Below are 20,931 nucleotides of genomic sequence, written 5' to 3'. Positions count from 1 at the left end.
TTGCTTCTTGACTGTTTTCCCTTTCCAGATGCTCTCTTCTTCTAAGGTTAATGAAGGTTGGTGGTAGATGGGCTACCTGGGGCTTAGCTCCTGGAGCATACCAGGTTCTGGGGCAGGCAGCACTGTGGGAGTTCAGCTGAACAAAGGTTAAAAGCTTCTACTCTTGAGTTTTCATTTTGTCCTGGCTGATAAAATGCTTCAAGTAAATTGAGAGAGACCTTTGGGTACGTGGCTCTCTGGATCTACTCTGGCTACTAGGGAAAACAGTGACTTCGGGGAGGCAAAAAACAGGCCAGGAAGATCTTAGGCCAAATACTTAAAATCTCAACCACAAGGCCAATCAGTGTGTGAAAAGCACTAGCCTGCTTATCAAAGAGCTGTTTTCATAGTTGTCTGGGTGTTAGTGCACGATGAACATTGAGCAGCAAAAGGAGCATGCTGTCAGCAGCGCAGGGCAGGGCTACATGAACAGGCATTGGTCTCTTTCTAGTCCTGATCCAGCAAAGCACTCATGTATGTACTCAAACACCATCAGCGTCTCCAGAATTCATGGTTCAGATCAAATCCTGAACATCCAGGTGGAAGCTGAGTCCACCAAAACAGTGTCTCCTCAGCCATGCCAGAGGGATGCGGTTGGCTGAAGTGTGTATGGTGTGGTAGTGGTTGTGTGAGAGTGATTAGCCTATAAAACAGATAGGCATGGTTTATATTTACGTAGGATGCTAGCACTGCCTGTGGTTCCTCTTGTTAACACCTTCACACTGAGTACAGTGATGTTCAGGAGTGTGTATGACGATTCCAAGCACTTCCTATCAGTCCAAGCCTCTCACGGACCAATGATTGCTAGACATTATTTGTACATACATTTTTGTGGGGGTACATGGAGAAAGATGAGAATAAGTAAATGTTTTTCAGCAGTCCTTCAAATGGATAATTTTGTACCTAATGATCTGAAAGAGCTACACAGCATCTCTCCAGAAGGGTGGAAACGAGACTCAAGGAACTTTTCCTGAAATCCAGACCCAAGCTTTGATTTATTACAGGACTGCCAACAAAAATATCAAGCATTAGGATTTTCATTCTGTATTCAAATTGCTACATCAGTTTTCGCAAGCACTTAAAAGGCTGCCTAAATTGAATGAGCTGCCAGGCTGTCATACTTCTGAACAGCAGATCTTGAATAAGAAGTCTGAATATGGAATTAAGAGACCATGCTAAGCCGCTATGTTTGAAAATCTTGGGCAAAATTCCTCAATATTTCTGCAAAAGAAGGCCAGTTTGCTCCTTCATTTCTTATGAGCTTTCTTTTCCCTCTAGGGACCATCTTAAAATCAACAAAATAACAACGGGCCTTACACAAACAGGAAATCTAGCTCTCTTACAGTGAAAAGGAAACAACCTGTCCTTCTGCCCTTTCCTGAAATCTGAATGTAAGTATATCCAGCTTTGAAATGCTGAATGAGTTATGCATAATGCCAAAACCAAAGCGCAAAGGCTTAAAACTGAGGTTGTCTTAAAGCTAGCACAAAGTAGGATTTGATAAATTACTCAAATGTTTGCTATAAACCAAAGGTTTTGAATTTTAACTAGACAAATATATGGTACGCATATTTTGGTGATTATCGTCAGCGGCATGTTTTCTTCCCAGATAATTAAAAGATCTACTCTTTCAGATGTTCTCTGAAGTTTAATAGGAAAGAACATGTAATTTTGGCATTTTGTGTATAAAGAACTTTGTTTAAAATCTGTTTTACAGTCAGTAAAGATTAAGGATGGGTTTAATTAAAAGGTGATGGCAAAAAACATTCTGTCCTGGGAATAGAGTGAACTATGCTACGGGTGTACTTTTGATATCCAAAATATGTACGTACACGTGTCTGCCTCCTTACGTATGTGTATGTGAAGACAAACAGCAGTAACATTCATTTGGAAATCCATGTTTAATACAATGTGTAGTTTAGCTCAATAATGGGAGGAATATGTTAAACATCATTTTAAGCCCTAATGGAAAAGTTTCTGACAACTAGACATTAGCTCATAGTATCCACAGTCATCTTAAGCCTCTGACTATTGTTTGTTATCAAGTGTGACTTTTGGAAGAAAAAATGCATTATTGCTTAACAAACTACATTGCAGTAGTGTCCTGCACTCTGTTTTGGTTTATGGATAGCTAATTAAAAGCATCCAAATGTTAAGAATTAATGACAGAAGTTACTCAGACTTTCTGAATGCCTCTTTGGGAAGATGAGCGCTTCATTCTGTCGTGTGTCCGTCTTGCAGAGTAATCCTGCAGGATATGTCTGAAACGAAACGCATGGGTCCATACAAACATGGCCTCTCCAGGCGCTGGGGTGGGCTGGCCCAGGGCCAGGCTGTCCAATGCAGGGTGCCTGCTAGCTCTTGGAGCCAGCCATGGGACCCAAACCATGTGGTGAGGATCCTGGGACCAGCCCTAGGCAAGGCACTAAACTGGTGTAACACATAAAAAAAGGAAAAAAGGAGGAAAAAAAAAGAAACCATACAGCCGAAGTCCACAGCCCACAAATGTTATAGAGTATAAAATACTTTCCTACTAGTATTTAAATTGTCCCAGAGCATCTATAAGAAAGTTTTAGAGCCCAATCCACCTAGCAATAAAACATTCATCCAAGAACGGCAGTAGATTTTGATAACTTGGAGGTGAGGGTTATATAGCAGCTGATAAAACATTCTGTGAGAACACTGCCTTTTTTTATTAGTAATTACTTCAAAGCTTTTGAGAGAGATTATCCAGCATTATATTGTAATATTGATCACTTTTAAAAATGTACCATTTGTTCACTACCTCAGAGTCCTTCGCCTACAGCTGGTGAAATAGGATTCAATACTCAATATATGTACCAGGCATTAAAAAGCAACGGTTAACTTAGTCATTGCAAATCAGTACCTGCTACTTCTCATGCAAGGCAAAATTGCTTTCAGAAAAAAAAAAAAAAAATACTGTCCTCTACAACACAGAGATATCAAGGCACGGAGAATTAAAAAAAAGAGAGAACTAGAGAAAGGTTGAAAGTTCTGGAAAATGTTATTTCCTTCTTTTTTTCTTTTTAATCTATTCCAGAGAATAGAGAAGAATTTCAGCAAAACATTCAGATCTGGATAGAAATAGCCCTCAAATTAAAAGGAAACAAAGCCCCAAATCTGTAGTGAGAATACAGAAAATTTTCAGACTTGAGCATCAACTGGCAATTAGACTTGAAAGGCATTTGGGTCCAATAGAAGTCCTGAGCTCCTACCAAAATCAACAGTCTAATTGTCTCAGCTGAAACTGGGGCTCAGCTTTTGGGTTTCCTGTAACTAAACCCTGCCACAAACAGCTCTGCTAAGTTTTTTCTCCAATAAAACAAAATGCAGCAAAATTAAGATAAATACAAGAGACAGTGAAGATGAGTACGTAGTTCCCAACGTAAGGCAGGGAGCAGATGTTAGAGAAAGTTCGTGAACATATCAAACTAGGGCTCATCAGTTCTATATGGTTGATATGACAGTTCTTCAAAAATAAACAATCAGACATCTGAAAGTAATTGCTAGACTAAGGGATTTAAGTTTATTTTATTTAAGCAATAAGGTATTTTAAAAATGTACTCAGAATGTCTAGCTCGCTTCAAATTGCTTTGGTTTTCTACACAGTGTCATGGTAGTCACTACCCATCCAAATGTGGTATTTGAATAATATTTTTAAATTGAAAAAAGACAATTGAAATGAAGAAAATAAAACTATACTGAAAGGTTACCAGAATGCATAGTTTAGTTCAACTTCAGACACTCCATAATCTGATCGAGAAGGAGAATGAAGAAATGTATCGTGCTGAATTTGTAGGCACTGAGTCAGGTGATGAAGTTACTCAATTTTATGTGGTCTTACTGAGGTCTGATCTTGAAATCAAAGGAAAATCTAAGTGATTGAAAGTAATATCTCAGTTTGTTTATTTTGGTATTCTTTCTCTCTGTCCTTTCTCCCGTTGCCTTTCATGCTTTCGTATTTAAATCTTAGGAACATCGTCTTCTTCTCTGTCCTCAGATTCCTCCTCATTTTCCTGTGCTCTGCATTCCTCCATGCAATCTCCACATGTGTGCTAATAGCGATTAGTTTGCTAATCATTCTTTTCCCTGTCTGACTCGGGGAGTTGGAAGTCCTAAAGAGTTTTAAGGAATTTAAACCTCAAATCATTCATGCATTTATGAAAATGTTATCTTACATTTCCAGGTCCATTGATTTTTCAACAGGAGTCAGTGGCCCAGCTCCTTTAGTCACTCTGGAAAACCTAGCTTCAGATTCCTCCCAGCACTTCTGATGGGAGGAAATTAAAAGGGAATTACAAAAGAAAAAATCCCTTCCAAGCATAGCAGTGTTATTCAATAGCTTAGAAATTTACTTCTCTTTTCCTATTGGCAAATGTGGTTTCTTTAACTAATCCAAACATTATTGTGCATATACCCAAGGGTTGCTTTTGTCTGCATTTTGAAGAAGAGGGGTTTCTTTTGGGCTTTAGTAGTGATAACTGACACATTAAGCTCTGGTACTCTGAGCACAGAAAAATGACAAGATGAACTTGCCTCCACAAATCATTCCATTTGGGGCGATTCCACAGATACCTCCTGCCTGCTGTTAGCAACCATGATGACATGTTTATGACCCCAGGCTGTGCAAAGCAGAGCCCCATAGGACCTGCTGCTCTGCAAATTCTCTGCCGCTCCGGTCCCCGGCTCCCCAGCCCACCTCACACGTGCACACACGGACAAGCTCACTTCTGGTCTGCGGAGACAAGCTTGCCATTAATGTTTTGTTGCCTCTTTGCAATGTGAGGAGAATCAGCCAAATCAATGTGCTTAGGCTGAAAAAAAGGCAGACTTTTATCCTGATAACAGCAAGCTATAGAAGGCAACATGTCTGTCTGATTTGGGAAACTGCAAGTCTTTTAATGGGCTTTGCAGTAAGCATAAATCCCTTGGCTATGTGCTGAAGTGTGTGGTTTGATAACAGATAGTTCAGTAACAGCAACATATAGAACATATAGCTGCAGTCATCACGTTGCAAACGTATTCCACATGTTCTCCCACAGCTTCTATGTCCAGAGATAAGTAGCACTAAGCACACCTCCTTCTTTCAAAAGCCTCATTAGCATGATTTGTCAATGCAGCAATTCCCTGTGGAATTGAGTTTCTTTAGGAAACACCAATGCATTTTCTGTGCGGGAGTCTCTCCAGAAATGTCACATTTTTGTCCTATTTTCTAAACCCAGAGAGTTCAGATGCAAGAATGTTGTCTTGCAAAGTTCAGAGAGCACTACCAGAGTACAAAGTAAAACTTGAAATACAGTCACAAAGAATACCCAGTTAGTAGTTAGCTCACAAATATATCAGGTTGGTAAGTGAACCGTCAGCTAAAATACTTGCTATACACTTCAACTTTCTGTTTAGTTTCAAAGGAGTTCAATGCAGCTGTTGGGATTTATTCAAGTAGCAGGTTAAGGATATCCTTATCTTTTCTGAACTGCAATAGATACACAAACAGTGTCCAATATTATAGTTCATAGTAGTAATCCATAGGAACACTTTCTGTTTGATACAACTAAAATCTCCCCTGTACTTGTTCCCTGTAGCAGTCTAGCTCATGCTTTACCAGGGGTGGAGGAATACCAGAGCACAGTGCAGAGATCAGGGATGTTTTCGTTGAGAAGCTGACGCAGGAGTTTACTGGACACATTTCTGGACCATTTTACTCCATAGTAGCCTGAGAATTTCTGGCATAAATGGGAGACAGTGTAAATGCAGCCAGCTAGGCAGCACTATGGCATCAGCACACAACATGGGCCATGCCAGCTGATGGCTGCAGAATACTTGCTTGCATGCTGCTTTGCTTGCACGACGGGTATTCTTAAGCAATCCACGGCACACAGACTTAGTATTTTGAACCTGCAAAGGATCTGGAATGTGCTCAGGCTCCCCCTCCTGCCCAGTGCCTGTGAAGCTGTCTCCCAGCACATGATAAACTAGGAAGACAGAAAAAAAAGCAGCAGTGTGGAGGCTGCTGACAGAGTAAATAGAAATTTGAGTTCACTGGACAAAGTTTGCAGTTTGCAGTGGAAGGTCATAAGGGCTTCAGGCATTTTTGGTATTTTGTCTCTGCTGTCTGTATCAAGCAAATAAAAAACCAACCAAAACACCCTGATAGACAGCTTCCAGTTCTGTATGCTTGGCATCTCAGCTCAGCCTGAAAGAACACGGGAAGCTCTGCCTACAATTATTTGAGGACGTGCCACCCTAGTAAAGCATTAACACATGCTCATTCCCAGATTCCCTGGTATTTTTTCATGTGACATTTGATAATCTAAAAGGCTTACCCTGCTTCAGCTAATCTAAGTGGCCTGCACTTTTGTTGCTGAAAATGCAGTATCGAATTTAGCACGGGGAGGAAGAGTCCGAAAATGTTAACTCTTGAAAGGTGATATTCCTCTTCTTTCATCCATTGCATGGTCACATTACAATGTCAAATGCCTTATGAGAAATCTTCTACAGTCTGTAGCTGAAACAAAAGATACTTGGAGGAGTCTGATGTGTTTTATAATTTTTGTCCAAATTCATTCTCCTTTGGGTTTTGTTACATATAACATCTCCTCTAGGAAAAGCTTAGCTTTGGCCTGTGAAATACTGATGGTGACATTCTTGTTTCCTGGTCTCAATTAAATGTAAATGAAGTGGAGACTGCTTTGCTGGAAGTACTTAACCTCAGAAAGTTGAAGAAGAGTTTTACTACCTCTGTAGCTCTGTAGTGAGTGCAGTCACTGCTTTCTGTGGAATTGCTGCTTCCATCATCTCAGGCCTGCGTTGCTGAAGCAACAAATTAGAAAAAAAAAATGATGTTCATCCTCTTTTTGAGTTCATCTCATGGGCAGTGGAATATCCAGACATACCTTAGGAGTGTGAATAGGATTAAATAGTAAAAATAGGATAGGTGATACAGGTATTGGCTCAATTTTTTGTACAGTATGTTCCTTCAATCTTTCAAACAGACTTTTGCTTTGCGTCCCTATCTTTGCAACTCCATATGAGTCTTAGCAATCATACAGTGGGATGTTGCTGTGCACACTACAAGAGCCAACCACCTGAGCCTGTGTTGTGCCTACAGGTGCAGAGAGGCACCTGGGGGTTTCCCTGCCATTGCTGACAGCATTATGAGAGATCTGCTTCCAGCCCCAGCTGCCTGGATGCTCTGAGAACCTTTTCCTGCAAGCTCAGGAGAAACTGTCCTAGCTGCTACTAAACACAGCCCAAACCATACTTTGTTGCTGACTTCCTTCACTGGATTTTCTTCACTGCACCAGTTGTTTCTTCCACCTGGCTTACAAGAGTAAGAGAGGCCCACACAAGTGTGCAGTGGCTGTGAGGAGCTAAATGCAGAAGATCTCTCCCGGCCCTTTCCTTTGACTTTCCCTTCTTCTTTATTTCCTCTCCCCCCTCACTTTCTACCTACAGATGGAGGATTTTGCTGTTAGATTTAGTAATACTGAATGGAGCAGAATAAACACCTCCACACACAGCATAACATTGCCTTCTCCTACCATGGTCAAATGTGGGATGCAAACACCCTTTTATGTGTGCTTAAACCTAGACAGGAATTAATATAACTCCTAAATAGGAAGTATAGCTGCAAAGGAACCGCAGACACTCAAAGTTCATTTTCTTTCTTCCTTAAATATGAAAAGATTAAGATCAAAGGGCTGCTGTTCGACACTTTCTTCCAGCTCAAAGCAGAGCACATTCCACCACAATCCACTTCTGGATTAGATAGAAAACAAAGCCCCTTGCCTTCTGATGAACAAGAGATAGTGTCTGAAAAACTAAACAAAGACTAGAAGACAGAAAGCCAGAAAGGACTGAAAGGGAAAAATGAGTCCATCTCTTTTCTCAGGTGACAAGTGATAGGATGTAAGGAAATAACCTCAGGTTGCCACAGGGGAGGTTTAGGTGGGACATTAGGAAGAATTTTTTCATAGAAAGGGTGGTCAGGCATTAGCAAGGGCTGCCCAGAGAAACGGTGGAGTCACCATCCCTGGAGGTATTTAAGAGACACGTAGACGTGGCAATAAGGGACACAGTTTAGTGATGGGCTTGGTAATGTTATGTTGGTGGTTTGACCTGATGATCTTGAGGATCTTTTCCAACCTAAATGATTCTATGACTCTATTTGTTAAGGCTCAGCTTGTATCAGATTTGCCCTGGCCAACGCCAGGAATATGCTGTTTTGAAGTAGCTGTCTCTCATTAATCATAACATGATAGTTCTGGCTTGCAGGCAGTATAACACAGCTGCATCCCAGCAAACACTATGTGAAGGTGTAGCCATGACACCAGTAGCACCCAAATAAATGACAATTACGAGGACACGTCTTTATTATTTAGCTTTAAAAGTAATGTCAAGCAACTGTCAGGGTTGTACCTGTGCTCCAGTGGATCGCTCACGCCACCAAGGGGCAGCTGCAGTAAGGAGCCGTCTGAGCTCTCAGAGCTTTGACTCCCCAGGAAAAGCCGCTGCATTTCCCATACTGCTCAAAGATTGCTCCAGCGAAGATTCGAATTGGCAGTAGTACACATCGGTAGCTAAATATGTACGCGTTGATTAGAAGCATTCTAAGATTCTAGTTCTAATTCTTCAAATGCACTGCTGAAGCATTTGAGATTCACTGTGCTTGATTTTATAAACATATTTGTTAACCATCCATTTTTTATCTTGGTTACAAATAAGGATTTGTAAACATAGAATCATAGAATCATAGAATCATAGAATCATAGAATCATAGAATCATAGAATCATAGAATCATAGAATGGCCTGGGTTGAAAAAGACCACAATGATCATGTAGTTCCAATCCCCCTGCTATGTGTAGGGTCACCAGCCACCAGACCAGGCTGCCCAGAACCACATCCAGCCTGGCCTTGAATGCCTCCAGGGATGGGGCATCCACAACCTCCTTGGGCAACCTGTTCCAGTGCATCACCACCCTCTGAGTGAAAAACTTCCTCCTAATATCTAACCTAAACCTCCCCTGTCTCAGTTTAAAACCATTCCCCCTTGTCCTATCACTATCCACCCTCACAAACAGCCGTTCCCCCTCCTGTTTATATGCTCCCTTCAAGTACTGGAAGGTCACAGTGAGGTCTCCGTGGAGCCTTCTCTTCTCCAAGCTAAACAAGCCCAGCTCCCTCAACCTTTCCTCATAGGAGAGGTGCTCCAGCCCTCTGATCATCTTAGTGGCCCCTCCTCTGGACCCACTCGTATCTAAACTTGCATTAGAAAAATAATAGAAAATGAGTTTCAAATGTCAATTCCATTTCATCTTCTAAAGATTGCCACAGGGAATCAAATAGAACTCGATGCAAGGCTTACAAAGGTGACACTGCTCACACCAGCTGGCTGTCCCTGAGCTGCTCCATATGGTGTTGCTTTGAGCCTAGCTGTACACCAGCCTGTGGCTGTGGTGCCAAAAAGAAAAACGTGTCAAATGGCAGCTGTAGACACAGTACATTGTCCTTAGGAATAGCAGCATACCCTTTGTACAACTGTGCAAGTGCCAACCTTTCCACTGCTTTCAGAGGCCCCTTTCCACTGTCCCTCTTAGCTCTTTTTTCACTCTTTCACTTTCATTAGCGCTACCTCGCCCTTAATTCATAGTGAACTCCAAAAATAGGGCGCAGCCCGAGCGGCTGAGCCTTGAGGTGGGGGCAGCCGGATGGGACTCGAGCATTTCTGGAAGAGGACCGATTGGCACATTTCTGCTAAAAAAAAAAAAAAAGAAAATTGAAACCTTACTTTGGTGGTTTTAAAGCCAGCGCTAATAGTTAATGTACGAAAACAAGACGATCTCAGGAGGCTCCAAAACATACAAAACAGTGATCCAACCCAGGATAAATGATAACATGAAGACAAAGAAATGTGTCCCTTTAAGACAGCAAAGGCAAGTGATCCTGGAAGCCAATGTAATTAAAGGCACAAGGGGAGTGCTCGTGGTGAGGGGTGGGAGCATAACAACAGGTCATTGCGTTTACCTAGATCAAGCAATGAATGCAGAAGCTGCAATAGCATATAGAACCTGTGTGATACAGTGAGGATTTAAGGAAAACCATGGCTAGCACCTACAGGTCCATATTAACTGAAAATACAGCGTCCAGTTCGCATGAACCAAATAGAATATGCAATATGACAATATGGCACATGCAGTAGTAAGGCTGGAAAAAAAGGCAGCAAAAATGCAGCATCTACTATGAAATTATATTTAAAAAGCAGCTCCAGTCCTGGGATTCCAAGAGACAAATCCATCTGACTTTGTTTAAGCAAGCCATATGGGCGGAATGTCCTGTTTTAATTTCTCTTTTGGCCCCTACTATGTTGTTTATCTTGAGCGCCCATCTTCTTGACAAATATATTTTGAGGAACTTTATTCTTTCGGGTTTCATAGCCCTGAAGAGAACCTGAATCGATGTGTCTGCTCATCAAGTGTGGCTTGTGGTCTCTGTGTGGTTTTATTTCAAGTCAGAGGTTCACAGAGACCAAGAAACAACGTGGTACATGAAAGAGCTTACTGCCAACACAAGTTTCTTCTCTGCATAAATGTGTTAGACACAGACAAGCATGAGAATGATAAGAGAAGGCTGACTGCTCACTCTAGCCCTCATTAAAATGCTTTTCAGAGCTAAGTAAAGAGTGTCAGAACCATTCTGCAAATGAGGAACAGAAGGAGAATAGTGACATGTGGCAATATCCATACCACAGTCCAGGAGGATCTGCAGCATATTGCAGAGGTATCAAAGCTTAAGTCCAACTCTAAACCAAGTAGCCCAGGTACAACCAGGGAGCCAGGTTGCAGCATCTCAATGCTCACTACAGGTTGGAGCACACAAAAAAAGCCAGAGCTGGAGAGAAATAGCAGGCAATGTATATATACATGCAGACAGAGCGGAGGCTGGTGGGTCAGGTCTGCCTTTTCCGTAATTAAATTAAAAAATGGTACTCTGAGCAGCTTGCCCAAGATCAGAGAGGTAGTTTTGAACAACCTTACACATATGCTTAAAATCCTCTAGTTGTTTCAAAATCTGAGTCGGCAGCTTCAGCAATGGTGTCTGGACAGACCAGCCTGGGGCTCACAGCCAGAGTTTTGCCACTCATGCCATCGTGTTGTGATGTGACCAAGCAAATGGGAGTCAAGTCCTGTGTAGTCATTTTTTCCCAGAGGCAGGGGTCAGTCCATTCACTAACTCAGCGATATCACACAGTTTATAATCTGCTTTTGGTCTTTTCCAGAGATTCTGGCACATTTAAGTCTGTCCTTAAGAGTTCATAGGGAAAAAATATCAACCAGGTATTTCCTTACTTTTTTACTTACTTTTTTTTTTTTCAAGGGCAAGTTTTTCAATTAGGAGACAGGAACAATTATCACAATTTACAATTATCATTTTCTAATCCCTTCCCCTCCAACACTGTTAGAAAGAAAGAAGACTCAGCATGCGCTTGTTTCACCATTTTGATTCAGAGCATCAGCCTTACATTCAGGGATAGTAGCTGTGTTATACTTGAAGTAAAAAAAGAAACACAAGAACAAATTGGCTCTTCAGGACCTGGACTCTGCCACCTCAGCTCATTTCTATGGGTGTGCTTTGGCGGCACACAGCTGAGCAAGGCCATGGATGTGTGTTTTAGAACATGGCAGCCTTCTAACTTCATTAAGAATCATCTATATTATATTACAAGGAAAAAGTGTGGCACCGCTGCATGTCTTTCCAAACTAACTCAATTTAGGACCATTGCTTTATTGCTTTTAGTCAGTGAGGCATCATCACCAAGAGTGAACAAGACTGAACAATGAGTAAGTTTGAAGCGTCTTTGTAATGAATTCAACACGTTTTGAAGACCTGGGTCCTCTCATGCACCAATTTTCTTGGGTTGGACAATGATCAAACACAACACTGTGCGTAGCCAGCACACAATATACGTGATCACTTCGGTTCAATTATAAAAAAGACTAACATCTAACTTGTCCATGTCATGTTATTTGGCAAAACTGATGATATAATTAAATGGCTCCAAATATCAAAACCATATGTATCTGCTTACATTTATACTTTTTTTCCATTTACGAAATAATGCTTTCGTTAGAGAATAAAATTCAATGAGCTTCATATGTACTGGTGGAGTACTGCAAGTCAATAATTTCTTCAACACAATGGCAAAGGAAATTCCAGCACAAATAATCTAGATTTATAGAGCTGATTACAGTGTTGACACTTGGCCTGCAGAGTTCTCTGGCAGGCCAAAGAGAAGTAGTCCTTTCCACAGGTATGAAGTGGGCTGGCTGATAGCATCAGCAAAGCCATGGTGAATGATACGGGCAGAATATTTACAGCCCCGCTCCTTGCTAAACTAGAAATCTTTGAAGTACGATTCGTCAGTTCCATGAGTGCTTTAAGCAAACTCCTGCAGGAAATGGGATCCGTGTACTTGTTTCCTAGGGAGTTCCTTGTAAAACAATAGTCAAGTCTGAACATAAGTATGTATTTTAATTTAATTTATAGGTTTACTTTACATTTTGTTCCCTCCTTCTCCTACTGCCTGTAGGATTGTACATCAACAGACACTAAAAGTCTGCTTTCATTTAATTAAAGGGGATCTTCATTGCCAGTCAAAAAAAATACCAGATATGTGAAATAATGTCTGTTCTCATGACATCTTCAGCCCTGTTTCCAGGAAGATTTTGGGATAGTTCTGAATAGATGAAACAAATGATAAGAAGAAAGAAGACTTCCTAAGAAAGAAAGAAAGAAGGAAGGAAGGAGGGGAGGAGGGAAGAGGGGAAGGAGGGAAGGAAGGGAGGAAGGGAGGAAGGAAGGAAAGAAGGATAGAAAGATCAAAGGGAAGGCTTTCCCCCACTTATCTTCAAACTCTTCTATCTTTGGAAGTTTTTCTTTTAGCTCAGAGGCACTAGGCATCCAATTGATCTAGCATCAAGGCCAGGTTGGATGGGGCCCTGGGCAGCCTGGTCTAGTATTAAATGTGGAGGTTGGTGGTCCTGCCTGCAGGAGGTTAGGGCTTGATGATCCTTGAGGTCCCTTCCAACCCAAGCCAGTCTATGATTCTATGATTCTATGATTTATGATTCACTTAAGTATCATAATTGGCATAATATCACCATTATCAGTAAATTCAGCTAGGGAAATTTCTGGACTCAGTGATGTTGGTTATTCTGCATATATGCAGGAATTACTTCCATTACAATCAACGTGCTACAATAAAGCAAGGGCCAGAAGTGGATACCTGTTCACTGCACTCCACAGCAGTAGACCAGGGTCTGGGAGTCCTTAAGCTAATTTAAACCAGAGTGATTCCTATTTTACTGCCTGAAAGTGGGAATTTTGTAGATCTAATTTGACATTTGTTCCTTGCCAAAATATTTTGCACTGGCACTTAGTGTTGGAAAGGCCAGATTTTGCCTACTGCCAAGAATTTAGTAAAACAGCCAAATTCTTCAGTTCCTAATTGAGCAAATTTCTCCTTGTAGTTTTGCTTGATCAAGAAAGACAGGCCATGGTCAAATGCATGGCTAACTGCCTGGGTATATAAGTGTATATTTTGAGGGCCACATAAAAATATCTAACAACTATCGAGTTTGATACAGGTTATAGTTTTCATTAAAAAAATAATGGGGTAGTCTATAAATGTCATCTTGCCAATCTGCACAAGTGGCCAGTTCCCTGGCTGCTGAATTTCACAAGCTTCTAATGTTGCTAACTGCCACATGGAAGTGATTAATCAAGTCACTTGAGAAAAATCTGTTACAGATCATATGGGGTTTTCTTTACTGTTGTAGAGGCACAAATTACTGAACTCTAGGAAATCTTATTCCTCTCTCTTTTTTTTTTTTTTTAACACACACATATATGTATGTGTGTGTGTATATATATGTATATATTTACCAATGTACTTGATGCATGGGAACTGATAAGACATAAGTTTCCTACTAGCCAGGAAAATTCTTCAACAATAGTGTTAATAAGTTTGCATTTCCAAAGGAAAGATAAGTAGGTTTATCTTCTCTTCTGCCATTTATCAGTATAGTGTGAATGTAGAATAGTGTTGTGTGGTCTCAGTATACTGATTACTGCAAGTGGAAGAGGAGAAAAGCACAAATCCTACTCCAGATCATTTATCACGTTTCAGTCCTTTGAAGACAAGTTTATCATAAGTGTCAAATTTAATAAAGATAAGAACTTTGTCACAAACTAAAGGACTAACAGCACCTAATTATTAATATTATATCAAAAAAAGGAAATAATTTTCAACCGACCATTGTTAAGAGACTCTTCCTCCTTTGGGGAATAAATACAAGTACAAGACGGGATGAAAGTAGGTGTAGCTATTAGTCATAGATAAAAGAGAGATAAAACAAGGAATTCGGGAAAAGGAGGCAGGGAAAAGTTAACTGCAGTTCTCAAAGGTGATTTATGAGTTTTGTACAAGCGCACATTAGGAGAAAATCAAGTCCAGAGCCTAAATAGGCAAAAATAAAACTGACAAAAAATATGAGATACTGCATGCTGAGTTTGGGGGACTTTTCTTTGGTTGAATTTGTGTGTATGTGTGTTTTTACCTTCTTGGCAACTCTGATGACTGGTGTTCCTTTTGGGGTAAAAAGAAGAAAAAGAGAAGCATATTTTTTTCTACAGATCCTTCCAAATCTGCATTTAGAAACAACAGTGTTGCCTTTTGTCAATAGTTTGTACATTTTGCATACAATGTTTTAAGGGATGAAAAACTATAATTTTGCCTTCCATCCCCTCTCTGAAACATTACTTTCAAAAACCTCTGATGAAAACAGTATCAAAAGAAAGAGCTGTCCATTGCAAATAGGGATGCCTGCAATCCCTCACCTTCTAGGAGCTCTCAGAGGAAAGAGGTTAGATTGCCCCTCAGCTGCAAGCAGAGTGCTGCAAAAACAGTAGGAGCTCAGAATTGCCTTCATCTCTGCCCCTCAGATCTCAGCCCAGCTTTCCTTCAGGCATTCTTCAGGCTGCAGCCAGCCAGTGCTTGCAACATGGCACTGGAATGGGCTGCCCAGGGAGGTGGTGGAGTCACCGACCCTGGAGGTGTTCAAGGAACGTTTGGACGTTGTGTTGAGGGATGTGGTTTAGTGAGAACTACTGGTGATGGGCAGATGGTTGGACTGGGTGATCCTGTGGGTCTTTTCCAACCTTGGTGATTCTATGGTTATCCTACTCAATGGTAAAGGTGTAGTAATACCAGCAAGCTGACTTTGGAGTTTCTGGTGTTCAGTTTTATTATTATTATATTACTATTATTATATTATTATTATTATTACTATTGTTGTTGTATTGTTCTAACTGTTTTTCATCTTCATGCATACACGTGCATATGCAGGCAGGGACTTCCATCCCCAGACACTGTTAAGGGTTGCTGGTATGGCTCCTCCTCAGCTAGAAGCATTTTGCCATCCAGTATTTAGCAACAAAGTTATGCTGCTCTACACATAGGCCAGATTTCACTCAAGTACTGTGGCTTGCCAAAGGTTTTTGGGGTTCACAAAGCTTCAAATACACCTTCGGAAAACGTCAGTACCTGGATAACTATTAGCACAACTTGTGAGCATGGTTCTGTAGAGTTCACTCTAACCAACCTGTCAATTCTTTTATTGAATTTGTTGGAAAATTTGCAAGTTTGATAAAAAGCTCGGCCCTAAGAAAGCAGCTCTCTAACCAACCTCTGAGCCTGTGGACCACAATTATGTACTCTATAGTACCTATTGCTCTGGTACAGTTAAACGAGTCTTCTGCAAAGTATCTTAGAAGCATTTCTATTAATGATTTCTGCTAACATCTGAAAATCTGAGCAAGTTTCTCAACCTGGCAAAAAAACAAACTTAGACCGCATACCCCATGCCACAGTCCCAAACAAACCAGCTGTCCCTATAAGACTGCTGACAGCCACACTGTTGTTTGGAGCACCAACGCTGTCTCCCTGCAAGTGAAATATTTGCCTAGTGGACTCATTTTGAATTTGGTTAAGCCATGGCCTGGAGGTTGCTGTGAATCTTTTGCTCCAGTGCTCAGCAGTAAGAATCTGGTGGAAAAAGTCTGTGGGGAAGAATAGGATTTTACTGAGGTGCAATGATTTCTGTAACTGTAGATCTTCTGAAGTCAGTCTTTGTTGTGTTAACCGCATCACCCCGGGAACAGCTAGCACATGCCTTAACCACTCCTTTGAATAGATACAAGAAGAATTAAAGAAATACATATCTGCCTGAAAAAATAAAATAAAATAAAATAAAAATCCAGAATTTAAAACAAAAGGAGGACCAGGCAGGGAAAACAGAGGCCTTAGATGATTGACAATACGGGATTTAAAATCTTTCAGATCCTAATCCATGAAGGGATGTTTGCATCTGGCCCCATAATGGAGTCCACATGCCCGAATTAGATGCCTGGACTTTGTGCATGTGCGAAAGGGAGTTAAGTGCCTCAAAGTGGGATTCACAAAAGCCACTGTTTGAGGGGCTGCCTAAGCCAGCCAAATAGGAAAAGCTGAAGATTGCACTTCATCCTAAATCCTAGCTCTCTCGTGGTTTTAAGAGCCTTCTGGTGAACGGGGCGCAGGGGCTCAAGTCCCTCCATATGCAGCTCATAGCCCGTAATCCTGTTTCAAAAGTACATGCCAAATTTTTCCTTCGAACCATGAGGTGCCATCAGCAGCTCAAGCACACGCATCCTCAGACTGCAGCAGAGAGGTTTAATTCCTTCTTTCAACAAAGGGCACCATCACGCCCATTCTCTACCCTGAGGCATGACCCAGCCAGCCAGCTACAGGTGATGGTGAGCTGCAACGGTGTGCAGCAGGCCAAGGAGGACCAAAGCCACAGGAGAGTTTGTTTCGAAGCTTTGGCAACAGCTAATCAGTCCCTGATTAGAGACTTGAATTTCATCTACGGACTAAATCATAGAATCATAGAATGGCCTGGGTTGAAAAGGACCACAGTGATCATCTAGTTTCAACCCTGCGTAGTTCCAACCCCACCTCTGCTTTGTAATGCTGTCAGCGACCAACATGAGGATGGTGCCCCGACCAGCTCCAGAGGAGAAGTTTGGTAGCATCAGGTTCTTCAGCCTACCATCACCAGCGCAGTCCTCCATCCTGGCCACGGTACTCATGAAATGCAAGTGCCAGTTCCCACTGCAGACATTTTTTATGACCTTTCATTTTCACTAGTATCACAGTTACCGATCACGAGTCCAAACGGTTATGCTGAACATTTTGTATTGTTTCTCTTGGAGCAGCGTTGTGAGATTTAAGCAAGTGATAGTATTTAGTCTCCAGTGCCTGGCTTTGATTTCCCTTGGCTCTTGGTTGGGTTATTCCAAGGTGATAGATACAGTAATTTCAAGTCCTTTGAACCACAGCACATTGGATTGCATATAGGAAATAAATACTGTCTTGTAGCATCTTAGGGGTCAAATCCAAAGCAATTTAAGTTGAGGGGACACAATGTATTTGTTTCTATGAGAAGAGAATCTGGCTCCAAGTCGAGTAATTCCTTATTTTGCACAGATGTAGATTTTCATGGATCCAGGATAAGTTTGTCGGGGGTGAAGGAGAGCTCTGCACATGTATGTGTTTTTCAGAACTATTATTTTTCTTTTGGCAGACCTGATAAACATTTACTGTCAATATTCACTGAATCAAACCTACGATGAGTGTTTCAGAACTCAGGTTAATAGTTTTTTGATGGTGGTTCTTATAGGCAGATCTGTTTGGAGTGGTACAGGGATACATAGAATCATAGAATCATTAAGGTTGGAAAAGACTGCTAAGACAGATCAAGTCCAGCCACCAACCCATCCCCACCATGCCCACTAACCATGTCCCTCAGAGCCACATCTGCACAGTTGTAGAACATTTCCAGGGATGGTTCCACCACCTCCCTGGGCAGCATGTGCCAATGCATCACCACTCTTGCTGAGAATAAATGTTTCCTAACATCCAACCTGAACCTCCCGTGATACAACATAAGGCCGGTGTGCAGTTCAGCCATGATGGCAGTGCAGAGATATCTATTAGAGCTTTTGATAGAGCTGGCACTCAGAGAGCCAAGTTAGGAAGAAATATGCACTGGTAGATCCACCAGTCAACCATCCAGCAACTTCCAGTTTTACGTTAGCCCACACATTTGACCCAGAAAACAAAGGGTGTTTAAAAAAACAGAAGAAAAAACAGCCCAGTTTTTAAAGCATTTTAACTGAATGAGAGCTTAGCTGTGGTTATTGTCATCTTAGTCTTCATCTAGACTTATAAGAATGAAAATAAGACTTGCCCATTTAGGGAGTAGGATTATAGAATAACATCTGTTTGATTTGTGGGAATGAAGTAGTGTCAGGTCACGACTAAGATCAGCATGTCCTAACAAATATGACAATATCTTCAGCATTTGACAATAAAATAGGGAAATTTCTGTTACTAAATAATTTTAAAACATCCTTCACTGATTTTTATCTGAGTGGCATAGTCTTGTATACTTAACCTTCTAAGGCAAGATAATTTCTTCCACTGTTTAAGCAAAGGTAGGGAAAGTAGGCAAAGGGCAGGAATCTTTCAGTGGCAAATACCCTCCCAATAAAAATGCTCTAACAATCAGGAGGCTTCTTTCAAGAAAAATACTTTACAGACATTTCTTATTGTTTTCATATCTCCCTTGGACTGGGACTTTGGGGTTCTGAAGTGTTGTAAAGTCAGAACACAACAAAAAAGAAAAAATAAGGGAGAGAAGAGCTGATCTTTCCCTTGACAGGCTCATCAAAGCAGAGCAAAGGGAAATACTGCAATTGGTAATAATTTGTCTCCAAAATGGAGTCTCCAAAGCCTTTTGCTTTTATTTAGAAAGAAAAAATTATGAAAAAGCATGAGGACAAGAGCTAAGAAAACACATTTTGTATACTATCGAAGGGGGAAAATGAACAGGCAATGCTGTGCTTTGCTAGTTTCAGAAAGAGGCAGTCAAGCAAATGTTATGGCAAGAAGGCAGTGCAAGGCCACAGGATTGCAACAGGAGTCACAAAGAACAATAAATTGCTTCAGATGAATCAAGCCAAATACTTCAGTCCCACAGATTTCTGACTTTAGAGTTCAAGAACTCCAGGACTGTTAAAGTAAATGCAAGCTGCAAAGGCTAAGTACATTCAGTGGGAAGGGACACATAAAATGAAGTTTCTCTGTAACAAAGGCTTCAAACAAAGAAGACTGTACCCAGAATTAGACACACAGTGAGATTTCATGATGTTGACACCTTTCCTACTTAGAGTACAATACTTCCATTCATCAAATGAGCAACTAAAAGTTATCTGAGAGTAAAACCAGCAGATATCCCTGAGAACACTCTTTACCAGTTATGTTTGGGTGAAGACTCAAGTCATATTTAGTTCAAATAATTGCCAGAGCCGGGAGCAGCCTCCTGCCTCCCTCTGCCTACTCACACACCTGATGCAATGGGGCATTCCACCCACGCACTTCAGAGCCAACCCTCAGAACAGGACCGGCATCAGATCTGCAGTTAGCTCAGCTGGGGCACCTGTTAGAGCCCCTGTCAGCTGCAGCTGGCTGAACAGAAAGGCACCAAACTGCAAAACTCTTTTGCCTCTTACAGTGAGTACAATTTACAGCAGGACTGCTAGATTGTCTTGTATTAAAATACTGAAATGCTAAGAAACACCTTGCAGATCAATACAATTTGGGGAGCTTTTCCTGCATGCTACCAGCACAACATCATGAGGGGTGAAGTAAAACCAAGAGCAAGGGGGCAGCTGAAAAGGGAGGCTGTTTTGTGGTCAGTAATGTTGTGAGGTTCAACCCGTGTTGGGCAGTGCACCAGGAGGGTCACCAGAGCTGATAAGCACACAAGCAGCATTGGGATTTGATCACTCTGTGTGTGTAGCTGCCTTATGGGGCGGTGGCGTGGCCAGTGGTGAAGGTGTCTCCATCAAAGCCATCTGACCAAGACTGCAGGCAAATGGCCCAGAAGAGAGCATTAGACAGAGGATTCAAGCACGTGATGCATGGCAGGAAAATGTATTCAAAGGCAGGTCTTCACTAAATCCAACCCATAATTAATTCTAATCCCATAATTACAGTCACATGCTTTTCTGCTAACATTCCCCTAAGCTGGTCCTCCCTCCAGGTGCACAGAGAAGACCAAGGAGAGCACAGTTAGGTCTACATGGCCTCACTTCCCCTTCCCATCTGCTGCTTCCAGTCACAGGATGTGCTTTCACACACATGCACACAGAACTATCTGCAGGTAGACAAATACTATACATGTAGCTACAGACACACACTCGTGAATGTAAGTTGTTTGAAAGTAGGAAAGGGGTCAGTGAAAGGGTGCCATTTCCATCCCGATAGCCAGCTCACTATCCAGCCTGAGCACACGCACAGATCTGCTTGGAAAAAGACTGGAGCAGAACAGTTGCTTCATCTTTGGAAATGGATTTACAAATGAATAAATGGAAACATCCCCAGGCACTGTGAGAAAAGATCACATAATTGCCATGAAGCAAAGGGCAGCTTATAGATGATTATCTGTTATTAAGATTAAGCCATTTACTGAGATGCTTTCACGCTTCTCCAGGAAAGCAACTTTAGGCATCATTTTGACTTAAAGACAGAAATAGCATCTGCCACGTATTGAGTATTCCCCACTCGCAGCAAGTTTATGCATGTGTGCATTTAAAAATGTTTATTGTGACAATCCGTGGTATGACTGTCTTAGATTTACTAAATACCACATGGTAATCAGCTGCAGTTTGTAGACCTTCAGCAAAATGATTCAATTTATTTTTAACGT

General features: G+C 41.4%; 2 protein-coding genes across 5 annotated transcripts in view; one reads left to right on the top strand and one right to left on the bottom strand.

Annotated features, from left to right (window-relative positions):
* COL8A1 (collagen type VIII alpha 1 chain) overlaps positions 1 to 20,931 on the top strand; it is an 89,131-nt gene that overhangs the window by 54,743 nt on the left and 13,457 nt on the right. For 2 of the 4 annotated variants that reach the window (NM_001293134.2, XM_015296025.4), the window contains one exon: positions 1,318 to 1,430. The exons of the other annotated variants lie outside the window; for them this stretch is intronic. The gene's annotated coding sequence lies outside the window, so the exon portion shown is untranslated. The remainder of the gene's footprint in view (positions 1 to 1,317; positions 1,431 to 20,931) is intronic. 4 annotated transcript variants of the gene reach the window in all.
* Positions 1 to 20,931, bottom strand: part of DCBLD2 (discoidin, CUB and LCCL domain containing 2) — a 310,431-nt gene that overhangs the window by 285,255 nt on the left and 4,245 nt on the right. The window lies entirely within an intron of this gene.

This window comes from Gallus gallus, chromosome 1 (assembly GCF_016699485.2).
Source record: "Gallus gallus isolate bGalGal1 chromosome 1, bGalGal1.mat.broiler.GRCg7b, whole genome shotgun sequence".
NCBI classification, from domain to species: domain Eukaryota; kingdom Metazoa; phylum Chordata; class Aves; order Galliformes; family Phasianidae; genus Gallus; species Gallus gallus.
Note: the sequence above shows the minus strand (reverse complement) of the source record. Positions and strands in the feature narration are given on the sequence as shown.